The sequence below is a fragment of the Prosopis cineraria genome, unplaced genomic scaffold (assembly GCF_029017545.1).
Source record: "Prosopis cineraria cultivar Desert tree isolate PC_DT_omini unplaced genomic scaffold, ASM2901754v1 PC11, whole genome shotgun sequence".
Classification (NCBI taxonomy): Eukaryota; Viridiplantae; Streptophyta; class Magnoliopsida; order Fabales; family Fabaceae; genus Prosopis; species Prosopis cineraria.
The window spans coordinates 20,557,787-20,580,638 of NW_026555342.1; the positions used below are offsets into that span (position 1 = coordinate 20,557,787).

General features: G+C 31.8%; 1 long non-coding RNA gene across 1 annotated transcript; it reads right to left on the reverse strand.

Moving 5' to 3' along the window:
• Nucleotides 1-2,248: 2,248 nt before the first annotated feature.
• LOC129285196 (uncharacterized) lies at nt 2,249-4,242 on the reverse strand. Its single transcript, XR_008587102.1, has 3 exons — nt 4,149-4,242; nt 3,925-3,998; nt 2,249-2,591 (listed from the first exon to the last, which is right to left on the reverse strand). It is a non-coding gene; the product is annotated as an uncharacterized LOC129285196 (long non-coding RNA).
• Between the last annotated feature and the right edge of the window lie 18,610 nt (nt 4,243-22,852).

A 22,852-nucleotide genomic window follows, 5' to 3' on the forward strand; every position in this document is an offset into this window, starting at 1 on the left:
TTCATGTGTCTAATCAATGCCCTTAATAAATAGGAAAATAAGGTTCAATATAAAATATTCATAAATTTTCATCATTATATATATCTATATATCTATTAATATGTAATAAAAAAATTAGGGTGACTTGTGTTTGGAGCTCATCAGCAAAGGCCATTCCTTTCAAATTTAATATTACATATTTATGTTTTTGTATTATACGTCATACTTTTTTAAAAAAATTAATTAATTAATGTGTAAAAAAATTCTTAATTCTGCAAAAGCCAATCCTTTCAAATTTTCTAATCCTCTCATAACTTTGTTTCCATCATACAATTTTTCACAAATAAACATTATATTGACTAGGGCTGCAAAAAGGACAAACAAGGTAGGACTTTAGTCTAATGTCTTTTATGAAAAGAACTACATTAGACAACCCATAGTCTGTTTTGATCCAAGTTTAATTTGAGGTTGAACAAAACCAAACTTGATTCATAAGATTGAGAGATTAATCTCAATAGTCTAGGACCTCATTTTGTTTTTTTTTTCCTTTTATAAGAGGCAACAATTTATTTAACATGATAAAATCAATTAAGATAATAAAATACTTATAATATATAAAATTTATGACAAAATATTAAAAGTTAATTATAATAAATTGATTGATTCTATCACATTATGATAATTTGACCTGCTCTGGGCCTTGCTTCTTCGTCCATTATTCCAGCACCACTAATTTGGTGTTTTGACTACAGCAATTTCATGATTCAGAAATGACTATTTGTTGTATTGGGCTTCGCTAATTAAAGCCAATTGTTTCCTATCAATGACCAGTCAAGTTTATTGGCACGAGCACCACTCTGGGACCTTGTGGACGCTGAACATTTGGGATTACAATCCCATCCTATTTAGTTTTCTGTTGGGCTTTGCCCTTTTATGTAGCAAAACAAACAACAAAAGCACCACTCGTTTCCGTTGTGTGATAGTTAGTTCTTTCAAGAAACTTCATCATATTTATTTATGTTTTTAAAAGAAAAGGTAACTTCATCATGTTCTCATTGTTGATTCGGGGGGCGTGGGGTTGGGGAATTTTGTTTTTTTAATGCTCCCTTTGTACGTAAAAAGATTACATGTGATGCTGTTTGGTAAACCATAATCCAAATCTAGATTGTTATATAAAAAAATAATGGCATATATGTATTTATGGGTTAATTATTAAAATTATTGTAAAGTCTTGCATAACGTATTGTATTTGAATTGTTTAACCTTAAAGGTTAAAATAGACATATTTTCAAGAGTGAGTGTGAGTGTACACGTGTGAAACTTTAGTTAAACATCTCATGAATGAAACTTAAGTCTTACTCATTTGAGATTGTTTGTTAAATCTGTTTATAAAAAAACAACAAAAACAAAAACAAGAAACTTAAATATAAATATCTCCTGCTCATTTAAGATTGTTTATGTCCACCTCAATTCTAAAGTTATGACTGGCATGAAATATGAGATAACCTCACATTCTATAAGCCTTAATTAATCAAAATTAAGCTAAATTATCAATATATAATTTTTATTTGTGTTTATAAGCTTTGTAAAATCTTAAGTGTTTGTAAAAATTTTGGCGAAATCTCCCCTGTAATTTAGACCTCCCAAAATTCCTACAACATCTAAACCAACTAATCAATCCAGTAAAGGAGATCAGCTCCACAACAACAGATTATATATCAGCAAAATAAAATTAGGACCTAATTACGGCATACATGGAGCACTAATTATCATTGCATAATATAATGAATATTTACATTAAAATAAATGATTGAAGTGTGTTTTCGTCATCCAAAAGCAATAAAGCCCCTCAATGATTAGCAAGAGGTGCAAGGTCAATTATGTTATCTGAGACCAAAGAAATTTTCAATGAGTAGCTTCCCGATCAAAGTTATAGATAAAACACGTAAAAGTAGTAATTAATTAATTTAGTTAAAAATGAATCAATGGAATATTAAGTCACATAAACAACCAATAAATGACAAAGTTACTCAACAACATAACTGTGGAATAAACCAATAATTTTGAAATTTTTGATAGGTTATCAAGAATCATACAATAAAATAAAAATATACAAAAAAAAAAGAATTCGAATGATGATATAATCAAGGAAATATCTATAAGTAACTAATATAAAACATTTTTTTAAAATCCAATCTAGGAGGAAATTTATCATATAAAATCATATATAATTAAACAATAATTTATTTATTAGAATAAATTTAAAAATAATAATTCTCAAAATTTCACATTTTAGCAGGACTTAATCAAAATGATTAACAAGCGTGGACACATAGTCCACGAGCATAAGTAACCAACAAGCGTGAACACACAGTCCACGAGGGTAAATCACCAACAAGCCGGGTTTAAAAGCCATGAAACAAGCATAGGCATGTAGCCCACAAAACAAGTATGAGTACGATGCTCACGAATATACATCCTTCCGTTCCACGTGTGTTGACCTGCGTACGGGGTTAGCACCTCCTACAAACACCCTGCTAGCTAGGTGTATCATGGCACTCCAAGGGCTAACGAAACTGCCGTTAGCAACCAGTGTTCTGAACTCAGTTTCCCTTTAATTAAAACCAAGCATGTATGGAGCAAGAAAGCATTATCAAAATTATCATTTAGAAACACTGTTCAACTATCATTTTCCATTGCTCAGATTTATTTTTATTTCCTTCATACACGAATAATTGCATAAAAAATTATCAACATAGAATTAAATAATTAAACTACTTTTGAGAAACAATACCATTTATCATGTATCCATTTTAATTATTACTTATCAGCAATATAAATCAATAAAATCAATGCATTTTCAATAACAAAACAATTGTTAGAAAAAAAATAGAATTACAAGAGTATTTGTACAATTTATAAAGGAATAATAGTACAATTTAAATGAAGGAGACTTATAAACACTTTACTAAAAATTTATTTGAAACGCTATCCACTCACCTGAATTCTCAAAAATCTTATGGTCAGACTCTCTTAATTTCTTACTTACTCCAATGATGCTCCAATTTAATCTAGCATGTAAACCACTACATTTTATGTCATTATGATTTCATTTCTTAATATAAGCAAGTGAAATTAACATTTAATTTCTTCAATTATTCATTAAATTTCTCAATAACCCCTTAAATTCTCACCAAACCCTTCAACAAGCTCTATTAAGTAGTCAACAACACTAGGCACATTCAAGCACAACCATTAATGCAACTTTTTTCCAAGCTTAATAAAATTTTAATAATTCTATTCCCATTAACTTCTTCTTTCAAGAATACTTGCAAATACTGTGAGTATATCAAAAATTTGGTTCACAATAATCATCCAATAATTTAATTATCCTTTAACAATAGCTTTATTATCACCATTCAGCTCATCTCCAAACTACAACCACCCACTTAAAGTACAAATCAATTTCCTCAAAATTATAACAGACATAAGGAGGAGCAGAGACACATTCTTCGGCTAGGGGGATGAGAAAGGATTATTCACGCTGCCTATAAATTCAAAGGAGAAGAAAGGATCGCCATCTAACCTTGAATAGAAGTGCAAAAACAATAGCCTCTCCTTAGTTCATAGACTACACCAAAAGACAAAGGTAGAATTCAACCTAGTTGCTCCACGTGAGGAAGAAGCAGAACCAGCATTTATATGTATATGTATATGTGTGTGTGTATATATATATATAACTTGAGCTTTCTTTACAAACACACACGGTGCCTAGCAATAAAGGAAAAAGAAAAACTAAGGTTGAATATGCGTGCTTACACCCCTTTTGTTAGTCACCAAATAGAACGAAAATGCCGCTCATCACCAAAAAAACACAGACGAACAGCGAAGAGGAAGATAATGAACGAGTTTTGTAGCGAGGAGAAGAGAGGATCAACGATTTACCTCAAACTACAGTACAGCGATGACAGTTCAAGATCAGCATGTGGTCGAGATTGGTGAAGGAAGCAAGCTCTGTTCTGCAACTCAAATAAGGAAGGCGGAAACCAGAAATCGTGACAACAAAAAGAGAAAAATTTAGCTTATCGTACCCCTATATAAAACATTCAGCAGATAGAGAGCAAGAAGGATTGAAGCTACACACAAGCACACGCACACGGATGTTCTACCTAGATGGATAAGCAAAAGATGACAACAAAGGAAGAACAGATTCTAGTGAGCCACTTCTAGCTGCCAAGACGCACCAGTTTAGCCATCAGTGAGAGGAAGAGCAAGCTGAAGGTGAAGAGATGGAGTTTTATGGTGATGAGAAGAGAGAACTCAAGGTTGGTGAAGGACAAACGTGAATGCTCTGTTCTTTTCTTTCCTTCACGCGAAGAAATACCATCAGATAAGGAAGTTTGGAAAAATTACAAGAAAAGCATCAGAAAAGCAAAAAAAAAAAAAAAAACCTAACAAAAATTACAAAAAGGACCCAAAATTTCCTATAATCTAAAATAAAATAAAATAAAATCAAAGTTGCAAAAAAAAACTTATTTTAATAAAATATCCTTTGAAAGGAAATTTTGTTCAAATAAAAAAATTTTGGTTGTTACAGTTTAAGTTATGGTCTTTCCCAAAAATGACAAAATAAATTGTAATGACCTGGGAATTTGAGTAAAAATAAAATTTATTATAAGTTTTTAAGAATATTAAAATTATTATTAATATTATTATTTTAAAATGAAATTAATCAAAATCATTAGTGGCACAATGGTAACCTTGCTTGCTGAGCAATCTTAAGTTTTGGGGTTAGAATTTTCTCTTGGGTTAGGAGGAATTTTGTTTAGTTATAAATTTTTTAAAATTTCATTAACCTTTATGAAGTCATACTTGATGTGAGTGCTAATTATTCATGAATTTAACTAAAATTTTATGAAGAATGCTGATTGAGAAATTATTGTAAGTTTAACTTGAATATTGCAACAAATATTATAATTATGAAAGTTATGTATACTCAGTAGAATATTTGATGTGATATGTAAGAAATATTGAAGTTAAAATGTAATGACCTTAAATTTTAAATTAAAAATTAAAAAAAATTCCTTTAATTAGTATTTTAGTTAAATTAAATTTATAACAAGTCAAAAGTGATAGTTTAGTGAAATCTATTTTAGTAAATTTTTTTAAAGATTCGAAGTTTGAATTTTATTAAAAAAATTTAGGTTTTATTTTGTTTTAAATTGTAGACAAATTTTATGCCCTTTCTTTGTAATTTTTCCTGTGCCATGTCTTGTAATTTTCCCAATTTGTCATCAGGATCAAATATTTTTCTCTCTTCTCTGCCATTCGAACACCAAAAGTTACGAGAGAGAGTGAGAAGCTTCATTTTCTGATTCTTTTTCCAGTCTGTAGAGAGAGAGAGCGATAGAGAGAAAGAGAGGGAGGGAGCCTCAATCATCAAATCTCATCGTTGATGGATTCCCTTCCTCCGTTCACCTCCTCTGTCGTTCCCTGCTGCTAGTCCGTCGTCCTCTACTGCCAGCCCGTCGTCAGTCAGTTTCCGCCGTGGGTTCGCCGCTTTTGAGGTCTTCGACTCCTCCTCCTTCTCTGCCCCTGTCATTGCTGATTGAGCTGTGCCTCCTCGCCGTTGCGTTCAGCCTCTAGGATGTTACAGTGTCGGATTCTTCTCCCCTGTCTTTGTTCTTTGCTCTGTGTCAACAGTGGTCTCTAGATGTGTGCTCGGCCTCCATTTCCCCTTCCCTTGCACCACCATCGCTCTTCCTCTGCCTCTGTCATCGGGACTTTCATCATCATCTTCTCTTGCTTCAAGTACGTCCGACTCTCTTCCTTCCTCTGGTTTGATCGCTGTGTGTGTGTGTTCTAAATAACTGAGATTGTGATTTATTCTTTCCTCTGTTTGCCGCCATGAGTATGGCGGAGATGAAGATTTAATTTTCTTTGAGTTAAGATTTATTTATCTGTTAATGGAATAGAACTCGGGAAGCTAACTAATTTATGTATCTATATTAGAGAATTTTTAGAAAATGGAATTGAGGAGGAAGAACTTAGACATTAGTTTAAGATTAAATGAACGTAAGATGTTTGATAAAATATTTATTAGGAGAATTTTGATTGATATATATATACATATATATTAGGTGCAACCTTTGTTAATTGCACGGGAAGAATGATTGGATTTGGATATTGTTAATTTGTTAATTTAAATTGAGCTTTGTAAAGGATTTTATCTAGGAAGTTAATGAAATCTTATCTGAGTTTTGAATTATTTAGTTATATGGCTTATAATTTATAAGATATATTATCATTTTAGAAGTTATATTTGGATAATTGAAATTTGTTGGGCAAGAGAAAGAAAGGTTATAAATTTTTATTGAATGGCTTGAAATGTTATACGGTAGGTGTTTAACAAACAATTCAAAGAGAGATTACATTTTAATTGATTAGTTAATTATGGTTGAATGTTATGTAGAAACCCTTATGTGTGAATTATATTTCTAAAATTTTCAAGTTATTATTGTTAATTTGGTTGAATGTATTTTTTTAGAAAGAGATTTTATTGGTTAAACAAATAAATAAAATAAAATCCATTAAAATACTATTATATATTCTAGGGTATTTGGAAGAAGGGAAACATAATCAGAATTGTAAGGAGTGAGTTTTGAGCTTTGAATGTACTATAAATAAGTGAATAGTGTCCAAATGACTCGTTATCAAATTCATTTTCATAAAAATATTGGTTTAGCATATTCATGTGCCCTATCTTTTATTTACATAACTATTTTTATTCTGCAAGAACAAACGATGGAATATTTTAATTTATTTACTTATGTATTTATTTATTTATTTTGGTTCATAATCTTAATTTTCTTATCAATTGTCATATATGAAAATATTTTTGTTATACTATGTTTTATAGAACCTGTTAGATTTATCTTTCAATTGAATATCTAAAAGTATTTGTTATATTAAAAATGTTGATTTTATGTTTAAAGAATGAATTAACTATCATGATTCATGTATGAGATATATACAGATGAATTCATTTGTGCTGAACATGATGAGGAATGTTGAAAAGAGATAGTATATTGATTTTATCGATCCATGCATATTTGATTTAAAATATGGGATTGAATCAGAATGTTAGTTCTTAACGGCAGTACCATTAGCGCTTAGTGTAAGGTTTCCCTTACTTAACTACGTTTAACTCTAAATCATGGCAATCAGGTTAACCCTTAAAGGATTATCAAAATGTAAAATTTCATAAAAAGAAAATTTCTCAAATCATTTTTCAAAAGGAATCCTAATTTCAACATTTCAAATCTCAAATATTATTTAATAAGCTCAAATCAGAGTTTTAAAAGTCATGCGGAAGCTTGAAAATTAATTGGGACCTAGAACAATGAGTTTTAAGACTCAAAACAGATATTTATGCAAAAAGTGACACGTGCACCATGGCTTGTGACATGTGCATCGTGGCTTGTCTTCTCTGTGTCATGCGTTGCGAAGCATTGCACAAATTTGACAGCATTAGTGCTGTCATTTGACAACACAAGGAGTGAACTTTTAACGCGTCCCAAATCTCTGTCCAATGTTCGATTGAGATGGTTTCAGTGTCTATATGGAGCTTTCTCCTAGCTCTAACTAATGGCACCAGTTTCACACTCAAATTCTTTTTCTATAAAAAGTTGAACATCAAAATCTATTTTGATCACTTTTTCACAAAATTTCTCAAATGCGTGTCCTACCTCAACCACATGTGCCAAATAGCTCACACCGACCATCCGACCACACTCAATAGATTCTAACGGACCCGTGAAACACACCATACACAATTTGAAACACATTTATCATAAAACCACCACTCAACCCTAATTTTCTCAAAACACAAAGGGGAGCAAAGTGCTTAAATACATCAATTTCATCCCAAATCTTTCAAAATACATATGTCTCTACTTGCACAAGTATTTTGACCCTATTCACAGGTTTACAACTAAAACTCACTAACCCAAGTCACAAAATATACAAGTTATACACAAAATCATATAAGTAGTGCATAAATCATATCAAATGATCCTAGTTGGCAATTACATTAATAAATACACATGAAAACAACAAAAAGAGGCATAAAGAGGATTACTCCACAATCCTAAGCTTCTGTTGTTTTCTCTGACTCGGATCTGATGAGTTAGGTCCTATAAATATTGAGAATTGAAAGGTGAGTACAACTACTCAGTAACCAAGTTTCACCTAACCTATATAGTTGTATATTAATTGTAAATAGATGCAATTAGGCAAATACACAGATATCACATATAAACACTTAGCCATGATTCATAGAACTAACAACCATGTGACTGGACCCATAACACACAATATCATGATATTTCACAAAGCACAACACGGGGTCACAATAATAATAACCATGCACCCCTAACACATGCTAGACTATAAAATTAATAACTATGTGGCCGGTCTTATATGCATGATCATATACCAACCTTATACCCTTTTGTTATCTTTGACATGAAATCGGTGGCTATCATGTAGTTACGTCCCTCATGGACTAACCTAGCCTACTACTTATGAGCAGCTACTGAGCCAGGGTAAACTCACTCACTTATGTAATTCAATTCCCCCAATACTATCAACCATGGGGTGTTATACCCCTAATCCAGCCTCCTCATGAACTGGTGGAGACTAGTTAGATTTAAGTTCCTCGTAGAATAAGTGGGATAATCCCAAATTAACTATAGGACAAGGGCTATCTCTCAATTTTAATGGTTAGTGCTAAGGCAAGATTTCGATTCCAATGTTCACTACTAATACCACGTGGATTTAAACCAATCTACTCATCTCCCTAGGCGAACTCCGCTAATAATTATGCTATGCACATTTTTCACATAATATACATTTCAAGAATCAATCCATGACAAATTATCTCATATTTAGTGACTCCACACATTCAACATATCACATATCACAATTCTTTGCTTTTATAACAACATGCCACAAGTAAATTTATAAATCCCAAATAGGTGGCATAATAAATGTTTTTCCTTTCCAAAATCATTTCACAATTAAACACATTGCTGACATATCATTTATTTAAATTATCAATCACATTTCACAAATACAATTAACATTCAACTATAAAAGTTAGGTTTCTCCTGGTTACCTCAAACTTTTGAGAGGTCAAAGGTTCATCCCTTACAATATAACTTTCAAAGCTTCAACAAGCTTGAATGGTGCCAAATGATTCACACTACAATCACAATCCTACTCTTAGGGAAATATCAACATTGCTTCCACCTTTCCTCTATTCTACCAATCCTATAAATCTTTACCCATTCATACCCAATAGACTCTTTAAGTTTCATTAATGCACATTATCATTAATAACACTTCAAACCGTCATTAATGCACATAAACCTTTCCTAACTATCACATTTATGTCAATTTTTAGATATTAAATGCTCCCATGGACCAACCACTTCTAAAATCATCAATGTGGTATTCCAATACCTTAAACAACTCCCATTATATCTATTTCAACCAATGAAATTGGACCCATATCCCTATGGACCGAATTTCAATCTTCCAACTTAAACCCTGCCAGAAACCATCATAAATGAGGGAGAGAAAGGAAGAAGAAGGCTTATAAATTACTTACCTTAGGTATTTAAAAGCTTCAATCTATCACCAATATGCTCTAATAACAAACCCTAGTAGAGCCAAAGTCATGCTATTCGATACCTCCTTCCTCTTTTCTATTTTTCTCATGCTGATACGAATATGATATATCAAATTTTTGGCTAAGCGCCGCAGCACACGCTACCCTTCGTCGCGGTGCATGGCACAAAGAAGCCTGTTGCGTTCAAATCTACCTCTATGTGTCGCAGCGGACTGACTACACACTGCGGCATGTGGCATATAGAACACATCTTCACTTTTTCTTCATCTTTCCCTGCTTGGGTAGCCCACCATCAATCTGGACCCACTTCTAAGGATGAAATTACCACAATTATTACACCAATTAGACTCCTCTACCTACACACCTTATTAACTCACTAACTCAAATAATTAGGTTGATTAATCACAATTAATTTTCTCGGATGTTACACTTGACGCACTATGGTACACCTAACTAGCAGGGTGCTTAGAAGGTGTTAGCCTCGTGCAATGACCAATGCACATGGAATAGAGGTATAGTTATTCATCAGCATTATGCTCACGCTTGTTTTCGTGGGCCTTGTGCCTGTGCTTGTTTCATGGCTTTAAGTTGTGCTTGGTTACACTCCCTCATGTACTGTGTGTCTACGCTTGTTGATTATTTACCCTTGTGAACTATATGTCTATGCTTGTTAATCGTTCTGATAAAGTCTCATTGAAATGAGAATTTTTATAAACTTATTGATTTTAATTTCTTTTTTGATTAAATAATTTGTTATTTGATTGCATATGATCTTATAATTGGGAATTATACAACTCAATTGTAAACAAGGGTTATAACTTGAAAATTTTTTTGTTATTTTTAATCTACCATGTACCTAATTGGTTTACGTATTTATATAAAATTATTTATCATATGCAATATGGTTTCATTATAATAGTGGTTATTATTGTGGGACTCATAATCATTTTATAAATATTCCTCCCTTTACTTTACTAAAATCTAAATTAGGACATTATTAACTAAAAATTTATTTTGATCTCAAATTCATTAATCAATGTTGAACCTCTTGCTAACCTTTAAAGGGGATTGTAGCTCTGCTAGGAGAAAATCTATTAGAAATTCTCTCCCTTTTTATGCAAATAAGAAAAACTTCTGTATTTTATCTCTGTAAAAGGTACGGTTACGTGCTCCACATATTCTATAGTTAAGGTCTTTAATTTGATTATATGCTCTGTCTACTAGCTAGAAGGAGTTGAGTTCTTGATTGTTATTGTATTTCATTTAAATATTGTATTGTAGAGTTTTCGGGAGGCTTTACTTATAGAGGATATATTGCCAAAAATTTTACAAAAATAATGAAGCTTGTGTTAATATGAAAACTTTTAAGGATGTTATAATTTCAATGTGAATATAATTACATTTTAAATATAGGAATTTCTTGATTATAGGCTTAAAGGATATGTGATATAGTTCAGTCGGTCATTCTCTATTTTTGAGGCATGACATAAATCGATATATTTTATCATTTTTATTGACTAAGAAAAATAACTTATTTTAGGGATCATGATAATAAAAATAAAAAATGATTATAACCTCCTCAAATTTGTTAAAGATGTTAAGTAAAATAGCACAATAGCCCTTTCGATCTTATTTATATTTCTTACCCTCACTAGCACAATAAACTAAACATTTAAATTTGAAAAGAGAAAATATGACATATATAAGTTAATGGTGGTTTCTATCCCTTCTCTTCCTCTTCTTCGATGGATCATTCACCATAGTTGCAATCCATAGAGGTTTACCTATAAATATCACAACTTGAACCATTGTTGCTCCAAATGCCACTCCATGTACATAACCTATCACCACATGCTTCCATCCAAATTTGAATCCAATTTTAGAATTTGGTAGTGGTGGTTCTCTTTCCTTATGGCTAATGCATGGAATTATAGGTGGAAAACCACGTAACTCACCCTTTCCATTAAAGGAATCACTTGAGAAAGTCTCAAATTGTTGGCCCTTAAGAATGCAACCTTCCAATTAGTTCTGCGAGAGGTTCAAGATTGAGAGAAAGTTGAGATTAGTCAACTCAATGGGAGTTTTCCTAGAAAGGTTGTTTGATGAAAGATCCAACCATCCCAAATCTCTTAAATTTCATATTGACTTTGGGATTGCTCCAATAAGCCTATTATCACACCCTAAAAATCAGGTGTGACCGACACGGGATATGGGCACAAACTTGCATCCCTTAAGCCGTGATCGAAGAAACTCTAAAATTAATACGTTAAACACACTAATAGCGTAATTAGAAATTGTTATAATATTAAATCAAATATTCAATTTCAAAAGAAATGTGAGGATCCTACCTGTAGTCTACGTGGAGCACTTAAAGCCAGACGCTAACATAGGTATAAAGTTCAAATCATCAAATTAGGATTTGACTAAAATAATTCTTCTACTTCAATTTAGCAATAAACTCCTCAGTAGATATCTCAAGTCATGAGTTCAACTATTCCATCTGAGACCAAAATATCTTTTCCAGTGAATAACGTTCCAACAATAAATAATTAAACATGAATAAGAAGAAAGTTTGAAACAATTATGCAATTCAAAGAGGCAACGATTTTCATAAAAAATTTAATAAACTTAGAAAATAAAAGAATTTTATAAAGTTTAAATAAAATCTTGAACTATTAAAATATCATATTAAGTATTATTATCACTTGATTGCAAGAAAGTAAATAAATAAAATAAATAATTATAAATAATTCACTTGTTAAAAACCAATGGAATGTAAAATCATTAAATAATCCAATTCATATTACAGGGACTTATCAGAACAATTAACAAATGTGGACACAAAGTCCATGAGGGTAAATAACCAAACGCGGCTCTTGCCATGAAGACAAATGTGGATACACAATCCACGAGGGTAAGTAACCAAATGCAGCCGAAGCCACGAAATAAATGTGAACACACAGTCCACGAAGGTAATGCTAACCAAACGCGGCTTGAAGCCACGAAACAAACGTGAGCACGATGCTCACGAAGAACCATCCCTCCGTTCCGCGTGCGTTAGCCATCACACGGGGCTAGCACCTCCTATAAACATCCTGCTAGCTAGGTGTACCATGGCGCGCCAAAGGCTAACGGTACTACCGCTAGCAACCAGTGTTCTATATAAAGTCTCTTTTTAAAATTATTTTCAAACATGCGAGAAATTGATTACCATTCAATCAAGTTTTCCTTTTCAATGTCAAATTCGCATGAATCATTTTTCCGTAACAATTCAATAATTTCCAAATTGAAATCCCACAATTAAAATTCAAACTTGTATTTCTTTATTAACTAAAATGATCAATTCTGATAAAATAATTTCACGAAATAAAGTAATTTAATCAACAAAATATCTCATAATCACATTGTTGTCGTAAAAAGAATTTGCACAAAAATATAATATTTGAATAAAAGAGATTTTAATGAAATATCAGTTGGGATGCTATCCACTTACCTGATAGATTTTCAAGCATATCGCTAACTTCCAAATTAGCCCTTTTTGCAACAACTCGAGATCCTTAAATTCCTATTGTCCAAATAATACTATAATCATTCTCTTATATACACTCTGCAAATCCAAAATATACAACCTAAATTTATTCAACGATAACAATAGATAGATTTCTTTTTTCGAACATTGCATTAGCTATTCCTTAGAAATTCAAAAAAAAAAAACTAACATATCAATGGCAATCTAGTTCTTGAATTATCCATCAAATTATCTATTCCACAATTCTCTAATTTCTGTCTCAATTTTTCATTATAAAGTGTCTTCTATAACATTTTAACCAACAACAATAGAACTATCACAAGAATCTTATCATAATATGTCAGATTCTTCTAGCAAGTATTATTCCAAATACCTTGCAAATACTATTGATTAAATCATGATGTCAAGTTCTCTTTTCTTCTCTTCCAATCTCCTTATAACATATAATAGGATTTTATTGGACTTCCTACAGCTTTACTGTCAAAAATTTTAAAGAAATAGCACAAACAATCCTTATCTTCATTTTTTCTCAAACATCTCTATTTCTAATTTCGACTTCCTCTCAAGCATTTTATCGAACATCTCATATGCAACAAAATTCAAACCAATTCTGAGCTTCTTCCTCCGTAATGTCCTTTCCAAAATTTTCCAAGTATCAATATTTATATTAATCAACACTCTCAAATCCCATCCTTTAGCATAGAAAAATTTAGCTTTAACTTCAAAGGCAAAACCAAATTCATATTTATCTCTAATGACAGCAACCTAAATCAATTCAGCTTTTAACCAAATCCAAGTTTTCTTAAACCTTAAATTTCATTTTACTCAAATCCCCCCAACCATAAAAACACAAACAGCAACAGTAAAACATACTGAGCGACAACCAGCATCAAACACGCACAGCAACAGCAAAACGCACACAGAGGAACAGCCAGCCATCAAACACGCACAACAACAGCAAAACGCACACAGAGGAACAGCCAGCCATCAAACACGCACAACAACAGCAAAACACACACAGAGGAACAGCCAGCCTTCAAACACGCACAGCAACAGCAAAGGAGAAGAGACTCCAAGATCCTTACCTTAACTATTGTAGAAACAAGGAGGAGAAGGTTCTGGGCGTGCTAGCATGGAGGAGGAAAGAAGACTCTGCAACACCGAACAGGGGAAGGGCCGAACGTCAAGTATGGAAGAAGGAAAGAGGAGGAGAAGAAGAAGAGGAATGTCGGTGGCACAAAGGTAAAGAGAAACGCACGCCCTAGTGACAGATGTACCTTCAGTGCTTAACCATGGTGGCGAGGAGCTGACAATAGAGAAGAGAAAGAAGAAGGATGGCATCAACGCTCAGTTGCTACACAAATAGAGGAGGAAGAGCGGAGGATTTGCAAGCTCCCTAACACCTACTATGGCGGTGGACAACGCACCCAAGTTCACCGGCGACGGACGATCAAAGAGAAGGAAGAAATTTCTGGAACCACTCTCTATCTCTCTCTCTCTCGTTGCAGCCGACAAAAAGAGAGAGGAATGAGGGAAAAATCTGGTGCGTTACTTTTATTTTAAAAGGAGGGTCATTCTGGTAATTTTGCAAAACTGAAACCAAATTAAAAATCCTTCTTTTGCATCTGCTAAAATCGAACTCATGACCTGATACATGTAAATTATCAATGCAACTCTCACTAGACCAACAATATTTCTTGTTAAAATATTTACAGACTTAATACAAATACAATTAAAACACCTTATTCTATATTTTAATTTTACTTCAACTTCCTGGGTTATTACACCTATTATGTGAGAAATTGAGCCCACTCAATGCTCTAAGCTCTCCAATAACTTATGGAATCTATCCCTCAAATATGTTATTGGATAGATCAGTGCTTGTGAAAACTGACAATATCTTGTCTAGATTAATGTTAAATCCTCTCCATGTTAACTGAATAAAGTCCCTATAATTACTAGTGCCTTAGCTATAATTTTCATACCTTAAGTACTGCAACTGAGTTTCCTTATCTAGTTTTCTCATTGCTTCAAAGAATTTGAAGAGTTCTATAGGTAAAAGGCCACAAAAATTATTGTTGGATAGGTCAAGTACTCTTAACCTTGGGAAGGCATGGCTTGTGTTGTCCTTCAAATTGAGGATAGAGCTATGCAATTTATTCTCTTTTAGAACAAGCATATACAATTCTTCAAGGGCTTGAAGCCAATGAGGAAATACATCTATTAAGCCATCGTTGCCAAGATCTAAAAAACTTTTAACTTTGTGCAATTGACCAAAGATTTGGGCAATGACCCTTCCAACATGTTTCCATTAAGATTTAGGGTTCTCAAATTGTTTTTTGCTTCAAATGATATAGGTATAGTGCTAGAGAAGTTGTTCATTTGTAAATCCAATATAGAAAGAGAAAGGCTAGAGCTGACAAGGCAGTGTAGAATGGTGCTAGTGAAGTGATTTTGGGACAAGTTAAGAATATCAAGTGTGCTAGCATTGCAAATAGAAGAAAGGATCTCTCCTTGAAGGAAGTTGGAACTTAAGTCAAGGAAATGCATGGTTTCCATGACAATTGGTGAAATGACACATTTCAAGTAAGAAAGTTGTGAGAAAGGTTCAAGAATGTAAGGTTCTAAAGTTGAAAAATTAACAATGGAATTGAGCCATACAACTTGTTTTTGGACATGTCAATTAGTTCCAATGAATAAGAGGATATTTCACCTATTTGACCAGTGAATTGGTTAGAAGAAAAATCTAAAATCTTCAAAGATGGCAGGGCAAAACACCAAGAAGGAATTGTTCCATGGAAGCCATTATTTGACAAGCATAGTGTTTGGAGATTTTGAAGATTTGAAAGTGAAGACAAGATTTGTCCAAAAAAATTGTTGTGAGAGAGGTATAGAGAAGCAAGCTTGGTAAGGTTCCACAAAGATGATAGAAGTTCTCCCTTCAATTGGCATGAAAAGAGACACAATAAATTTAATGATTTCATATGGCCAATGCAATAAGGTAACTCTCCTGTGAAACTTATGTTTGAGATAACCAACAATCTTAGGGAATTGCTACAATTGGACCTTAGAAGATAGCCTGTAAGATTTGTGTTATTGAACAAAACTACCTCCTGAAGCTTGGGAAAAGAAAAGCTCTTATCTTCTAGATCCCTTACAATCTAGCTTTAGTAAGCACAATAGAGACCAAAAATGAGGAAAGATTGTTTAATAAATGATTCACTAGTATTGATGACACATCTACACTAGCTAGATGAAGATTCTCAATATTAGTGACTTTTGTTTTAAGTCTTTCCCGAGTGTTTTGTTGAAGACTCAAATGATTAAAATCCTCTTGAAGATGAAGTGAAACCAATTTATGGAGGTAAGAAATTTGAGATGGAAATTCACTTGAAAAACTAAAATACGTCAAGGATAAGCATGTCAAACTTACAAATTGTGAAAAGTTGGTTGATGTTAGAGATCCCTAGAAGTCATTGGCACTAAGGTCAAGCCTTTGAAGATGGGTAAGTTGGAAGAGAGTGCTACTGGGGAGGAGTTTACCATGAAGCCAATTGCAACTAAGATTGAGGCCAATTTCATGACCTAATGGATCGCAAATGACTCCATTCCATAAGCAACAATTAGTACCTTTTTTTCCAATTTGATGTCTTTGGGTATGAGATGGTTTCAACAAAATTGCAATATTAAAAAATGAAAGAATTAGGATCAGGCTTTCTAATGGAAATTGAGTTCTTAAAGTGTATGTGATGAGCATAAGCCTAAAGAGGAGAGCTTATTTTGAAAGACTAGCCTATTAAGAGGGAGAGTCCCTTGAGCTTATAAACTCCATATCACTTGTGAGACTCCTCAATGTGGCACTCGTGACAATGCCACCCCATCAAGAGCTGACGTCCCCAATGGCTTCACTCCATGGCACTTCATTCTACCTTCTACCGATTATAACCCTCTATAGGTAGCCCTTTTTGTAACACCAGACTCTCAATAAAAGACCCAATGTGACGAGCACAAGCCCAAAGGGAGAGCCCATCCTAAAAGATTAGCCTCTTCAAAGGAAGAGTCCTTGGAACTCATAGACCCCACATCACTTGTGAGGTTCCTCAATGTGAGACTCGTGACAGTGTAGCAAAGCTAAGCTTTGATCAATACGACATGATGGAAGAGCGAATAAGGGGGGAGAGAGAGTGCAAAAGAAAGAGTTAGAGACAAAGAGCGAGACGCAATGACGATATTGATAACATCCTCATTTGTGATTGGCAATTCTGGTTGATTGCTGTAAGTAGTGAAGAGAAGTACCTATATATATTTATAGCTAAAGGGAAAATGTCTTGAAAATTTTAAATTTTAAATTTCAATTGTGACATAAACTGAATTGTTAATTAATGAATTTTATAATGCAACTTAAATAAAACTACTAAACGACATGTTTTATATGTGGAAGTATATTAATATTTTTATAATTTCATCACAAATAATTTAACTCTAAATTCGTCACAGCTTGTGCATTGATGACTGATTACATTTCAGCTCCGTGCCTCCATTAGGACAATCCAAATGCACAGAATGAATTTTCAGAGACATTAATTGAATGCCGGACGCAATGTATAAGCAAAGACTGCAAGAGTATACAAATGATGGAGTTCAAAATTTTTTTACAGAAACACATGGTTTGGAAACTAATGATAATTTAAGAAGTAGTTATTTAAGGGCCACATTTTTTATTGATAGTTGACGACTATCAAAGGGTGAAGACTATCAAAGGCTTTGGTTTTAGAAAATTTCCTTCACTTCAGCTATTCAGGCCACCCGAACTCGAATGAATAGTAATAAGGAAAGAAAATTTCATTTACGTCCAGGGTATTTTTAATTTTTATATATTTTCAATGGTTGGTCTCATTTTAATAAGGATAGAAAAAATGTACTTTGTAATTTTTATATATCTCACTTATAATTTTTCTCAAAGTGAGGGCATGCAAATATACCCCTTCAACTTAATGTGGCTCTGCCACTATTGAAAGCCCAAGATATTAGGGCTTGATTTGAATATATCAATTTTTTTTTTTTACATGTGAGGCATTTTAAACGTGATCCAGATAGGCTCATCTTGAATTGGGCCCACCTACCCATGTTACCAGCTCTACCTTTAAAACATGGGTAGGTGTCAATAATAGTTTTTTAAAATAAAGTATGTGAGATGAAGAGTTTTAACTATCTTTAAAATAAAGTAAAATTACTTATAAATTCTTAATACCCTTCTCTAAACACGTTACATATATAATTAATAACATTATTGCCTATATGTTTTAAAATTATCATTATTTGTTCTTTTTACAATTAAACATTTCTTTCGAATATTACCGGAAACCATGAATAGTATTTTTAAACACAAATAGTAATCGTCCTTGTATACATAAATTATAAACTTTAAAATCATTCAATGTCATTAATGTTAACTTGGAGTTCTTAAGTATATCCGTAATAATTTCAACTGTTTTGTGGGAATATTATTTGTCAGTATTTAGATTGTTATATTATAGGACATTCTCAAATGTTTTCTAAAATAATAATTGTAATATGTGATAAAAAAATAAAATAATAATTGTAATAATATAACTTAAATATGCCTTAGATAAAAATAATAGTAATAACATTGATTAAATATCCCTTAGATTAAAAGCGTATTTTGACTATACGACAAACAAAAGCATGCAACGTGAAATGTTTTCAGTTCACTCCTTCACATGTTACCATGAATTTGAAAATAAAAGTTAAAAAAATTTATTTATCCTCATCATTTTTATCTTTATAATCTAAATACGTTAAATAATTTTTATACTTTAATATTTCATACGAGTTTTTAAAATTATATCAGCTTTTCAACAAAAGAAATAAGGGATAATGAACTTTCAGTTTTTCAAGTTTCCTTTAATCATCAATTTGATCACTAAAGTTTAATTTTAATCAATTCAGTCTCTTATATTTTCTTAAATTATTATGTTAGTTATTTTAGTTTTAAAACAAGAACTAACTATCAAATTAATCTCATATATAAAATATATTGATAACTTATAATTTATATACAGCTAAATGAAAATAAATTAACCCTCAAATCAGTTTATTTTTATCTATGTATTGCTTTTTGTTATTTTTCTAAAAAAAATTGAATCTTTTTTCCTATCTAAATAATTACACTTCGTTTTATTAATTTACATAGTTATCATCAATGTTCCCTGATCCATGTTAGCAAATTTTAACCATGTTATTTGTATTATCTACACTTTAAACAATAAAGACCAAATTAATAACTGAAGAAAATATAAGGGACTAAATTGATAAAAATAAATTTAAAATATTAATAATTGAAGCAAACTTAAGGGACTAAAATTTTTATTATAAAAAAATAAATTTTGAATAGACCCTTGACCTTTGTAGCATCCCATCCCACCCGTATCCTTACCGCCTGAATCATATATAAATTTTGAATTTTAAAATCTTTTAAAAAATCATTAATGTTAGTTAACTAGCCTAAAGTATCATTTCTCACTATTTCCTTTGTGCTCGCCGTGCAATTGTTCATTTAGAAAGAAGTGTTGATAGTGATGTGCAATTCACAAGTCTACTCACATATGAATATTGACTTCCAAGTCATTTATCCAATAAAGACTTAACCGTTCAAAGTCTTTACCATTCTATACGTGTGGTTTGAGCATGTGTGTGATGCGAAATGCTTCATGCGTCAATTCCATACAAGTCTTTATACATCAAAGACTTGGTCGTATCCTTTTATTGGTTTGATTTTCCTCCTCCTAATCCTTTCATTGTCTTGTTGTCTAGTTTTTCCACGTTAACGACTTTCTATTTGTGAATACTCAACAAAACCGAGCAGTGATGTCTACTTCACAATCCAATTCACATACAAAAGTTTTAAGAAATATTTTTGGTTCTTGAATTTGTAATTTTATCTTTGCATGTATTTTGCAAAAGTAACATCAAAAATTAAATCTAACGCAGAGAAAAAGAAACGTGCATTGACATACAAATTAAAGTCATTATACAGAAAAGACTTGAATGGTATTGGTGCTTCATTGCTTTGATTTTTCTTCACGTTATCCTTTGCATATCTTTTTGTTTCATTTTTCCACCTAATGGAATGTTACGTTATTCCAACTGTGCCACTTTTTTCCCTATAAATCTCTCATAAATAAAGAAATATCTCCATTATAATTACATTCTAATTAAATAGTTGCTTTTAATGTTTTTCACAGTATTCCATACGCATGGTCTGAAAACACATTTAAGCATGCCATAATTTTAAGAAATAGGATAACAATACCATTTTATCCTTAAACTATATTACAAATTTGAGAATTTAAATTTTAAAAAAAAAGCAGTAGTAATAATAACAATAAGAAAAAATTGTTATTCTATTCCTAAATACAGAAAAGGCCAATAATCATAGCAAATTTCTAACCCTCTCAACGTTATTTCCGGGTCATTCCCTTATCGTTAATTGAGAACTACTCCCTCTAGTCCAAAATATAAGCAATTTTTAAAAAAAATTTGCTTACCAATAATGTCCTCATTATCATAAAATATATATTATTTTCCTTTTTTATCCCTATTCTCAATTACCAATGCATTCTATAATGAGTGAGAGATACATTCACACAAATACCTACGTTAATAAATACAAGGGATAAAAGAGGAAATGTTTGTTTACATATATTAGGTTGTATATATTTTGAACCAATATTAACTAAGAGAAAATGCTTATATTTTAAACCGAGGAAAGTATTTAATTTAATAGTGATAGTGATGTTGACTTACAAGTCATCCAATAAAGACTTAACTGTTCAAAATCTTCACCATTCTATACGTGTTTTTTGAGCATGTGTGAAGGGTTACACATGGGTAGAGTCAAGCTGGGCATTACCCCCTCCCAAGTGCTGCTCAGTATGCAGTTTGAGATAGCTCGATGTCTAAGTGTTTGGGCTAGGTTTAGCTCAATTATTGACCCAAATTTTTTTTTACAAGTTTTTTTAAAAAAAATAAAAAATTTCTTTCATGAAAATATAATTATTATCATTTAAAGTATATTCTTTATGAAATTAATATTAGAATCAAAAGCATTTTTTTTTCAAAATTACATATGATCAATAACTCTCAATTATCTTTAGATAATATTAAGTCAAAAAAATTTTAAATTTTGAAAGAGATTAAAAAATTATAGTGATAAGAAATATCCAAAAACACCATAAAAATTTAATTTATAAAATAAATATTATTCACAGAAAAATATTAAAACAAAAAACGACATGTTCGGACCCAAAGCCCGGCCGATGTGAAGTGAAATGCTTCTTGCATCAATTCAATATCCCTTCTCACATGTCGCAACAAATATATACTCATATATAAATGCAAGTTTTTATATATGAAAGACTCGCTTGTACCTCTTTATATTTCATACATGTCCATGTGTTTATTGATTCATAAGCATTCTTCTCAAGAGGATGAGGGTTACGCACGCATACACTAGATTGATTCTTTACTTAGATAGAAGTTTCTTCCAGGGTATGTACATAAAGTGTGAATTCCAGATGATAGGGCTTAAAACGGATTAATTAAATCTACAAATAAACTTGTTCCCAAATTAAAAATAAACTTCAGTATTAAATGAACTTGAGATTCTGATTTGCTTATTTGATAGTAGTTAAACCTAATACTATTTATAACTTGTCAATGCTTGAGAACTTTTGGGCTATAGGCTACATTATGCCACAAAACATTATATAGAATAGGACAACAATACCATTTTATCCTTAAACTATAAAGTCAGAGAATCTGGGATCTTATTTTAAAAAAACAAAAACAAATGGAGAGTTGAATTTATTTTTTTGTTTTGTCTACATGTATCAACACTTAATTTAAAGGCCATCACCTGAGAATTGAATTGGAAAGCAACATATAATAAGTTGCTTGTACAAATGTTAAACATTGGCTCACAATAAATATATATTAATAGTAATTTGATAATATATACATATTTATATTAATCATCACCAATAAATCATAAATTAATAGTTTTTCAATTAAATATTTATTTGATTTTTAAGAATATTATTTTTTAAAAGGATATAGAAGAGTAAATACTCGTTAACATTTCAATTGTTTGGAGAAGAATGATGGGGCATTGGTGCTGGTTCGAAGTAATTTAGTCATTGTGTGTGTGTGTGTGCGTGCGTGTGTGTGTGAGTAAAATAAAATATGATTATTGTGATTTTCCAGAGCTTGCTCATTACAAGATTATGAATAACAAGTAAAACAACATGAATATTATTGATACAACCAAAGTTAAAAAAAATGGACAATTTTGACGTGAAGCAAGTAAAAGAAGTTGCTAAGTGCGACGCTTATTAACCCTTGTCCTCCTCCTCTTTAGAAGATTGTTCACCATTCTTGCAATCCACTGAGGTTTTCCTGAGAAAATCACAACCCAAAACATTGATGTTCCAAATGAGGCTCCACATATATACCCTAGCAGAATAGGTTTCCATCCAAATTCAAAAAATTCAGCATCAGAACTTGAACTTGGTAATAGTGGTTGACTTTTCTCATGAGTGATGTCGCATGGAGTGTCAAGTTGAAATCCA